Source organism: Saccopteryx leptura, chromosome 5 (assembly GCF_036850995.1).
Source record: "Saccopteryx leptura isolate mSacLep1 chromosome 5, mSacLep1_pri_phased_curated, whole genome shotgun sequence".
In the NCBI taxonomy this organism is placed as follows: Eukaryota; Metazoa; Chordata; class Mammalia; order Chiroptera; family Emballonuridae; genus Saccopteryx; species Saccopteryx leptura.
Window position 1 is genome coordinate 27,979,411 of NC_089507.1, and position 2,425 is coordinate 27,981,835.

The following is a 2,425-nucleotide window of genomic DNA, read 5'->3' on the forward strand; positions in this document are numbered from 1 at the left end:
TGTTTGCTCATCCGACGCTGCAAGGCTCTATTAAATCGAGTGGCCCGACCCTTGCTGGCTCCGCAGCTCCTCTACCGTCTGCCCAAATCCAACGGGAACCTGCGTGGCCTCGGCCTCCGGCATTACGGGACTTTCTGGGTACTCGGTTCACAGCCTTTCCTCATCAATATTTGGATGTAGTTAAATTGTAATGAATATCTTTCACCACAGGGGATCTTGACATAGTTAAAAGAATTAAATTATTTTAAATAATTGATGGAACAATTACTTATTGATCCTATTTTATGAGCATCCAGGGCAAAAAGCTTCATGCTGTGCAATCGCAATCCTCACAACACTTAAATTATTGACTTCTTGAAAGATACTTTGTTACATGGGCAGACACAGAGAGCAGCTGTTGTGGAGGCGGACTGTGGTAGATTATTGTCCATGAGTATTCCCTCCCAGCTTTGACTGGACATGAGAGACTCATAATACAGAACCCCTGTTAGAAGTGTTGACAAGAAGTTGTTTGTCTGCATCGGATAATTTTTTTCTCCTAGATAGTAATAATAATAATAATCTACTTATACCTTCATAGAGAGAGATTCTGTGATCAAGAAGCAACAGAACAGAGAGTCAAGAGCATGGACTTTGAAACCAGACCACCTGGGTTGAAATCTCAACTCTGCCACTGCACTGCTGTGTGACTTTGGGCAAGTTACTTAACCTCTCTCAGCTGTCAATTCCTCATCTAAAAATTGGAGTGATGATAATAGTACTTATCTACCAGTGTTGTAAGATAAGAATAAACTAACATGGTAAGTGCTTAAAATAGTGTCTGGCACATAATAGGTACTATTATTATTAATCCCCTCTCTCCCGCCATTGGGCGGTTTTAGCGGTGGTTGTAGGAGCTGCGGCTCCACTACAGCAACTGAAAATCCAGAGCACATAGATATCTTTTCGTGTGAGCCAGGGAAGGTTCTCCCCACACGCACACAGCGAGAAGCTAGACTTAGAAATGGTAAACAATCCCTGTCAGAACCCTAGCCCATATGTTTCTCAGAGCACGCCACTTCCTTTCCAAACATGGATTTCATGTAAGGGAATAATAAACATTTAAAGATAGCTGGAAAGAATCAGGGCTCCATATAAGGCTAAAAACCGATGCCTGTCTTTACCAGATGCCAAATCTCAGAAAGGACAATCTGGGAAACGAGTTTTTCAACTACACAAAGCAAATTGTCAGTTTGGAATAAAAATAAAGATTTTTTTTTTAAGTCACTAATTCTCTGTTAAGCTTTACAGAGACAGACAGGGAAAGATGCAGAGACTGTGGTTTTTACTAAAAAGGGATTAAAATTAAAAGCAGACTACACCACCGTGGGCAAAGGAGACCTTGTCTTATTCAAAGTGCTGTCACTGCCAAGCTCTGCGATGTGATCTTGAGTGAAACCCTCGATGTCTGGGGTTTCAGTTTCCTTGGCTATAAAATAGGGGTGAGCCAGATGATTTATAAGGTTTCTTACAGCCGAGACACCCTTTGACTTTCTGAAATAAAATCGATTTTGTATTCAGCAGGCAACAGACACGAATGCAGGGAAAGTTAAGCAGGAAAAAGATCTTTTGACAAAGATGTTACTGGCAGCTCACAGAATCCAAAGGAAGGCTGGGGAACCAGGCTCAGAACCAAACCAGTTTGGTGGGGGGTATACTGGGATATCTAAAAGCAGAGACCCTTCAGCTCTGCTCCTGAAACTATTCAGCGCTTCAAGCCTTTCTACCCCCATGTCACTGCACCCGTAAGTCAAAAATAAAGGGTCAAATGGGTCTAATTCAGGTCACATGCCACTCCTTGGCTGGTGGGCAAGAAACCTGGATTTACAGTCTCACCGAGAAGGCATCATTCAATGCGTGAGAGGTAATTCTCTCAGAGGGAGCTGGTGTAGGGTTATGAGAGAAAGGCAATGACCACTGTGCTGCCCTTTACTGCAAAAACTGTGTCTGCCTTTGTGCTATCATACACTGATGTCACTTTTCTTTGTGAAAATAGATGGGCTATTTCCATCTAAAAAATAGATGTATCTTTGGAGAGAGATAATGGCCCCATGACAACATCGTGGACCCCATCACAAGTGCTGGGGAATGACACGTGCTTGAGGGACCGACAGCCTTAGCACACCACGAGAGACTGGGATGGGAGAAGACAGCCTGTGTTCTGTTTCCAGTCGGTTTCTCTCTGCACATCTTGGAACTGAGGAGGAACATTCACAACGGCCCCCGGCACTCTTCTTCCACATTTACAGAGCTCTGTCTTTATTCTGACGGTCAGTTGCTCTCTCCTCCTTACGAACCAGGCAAATCTTGATCCTTCACACCTGATGGTCCCAGCCCCTCATCACCGGTTGGTTTAAGAATGGGTCTGTGATCCACTTCTAGATGC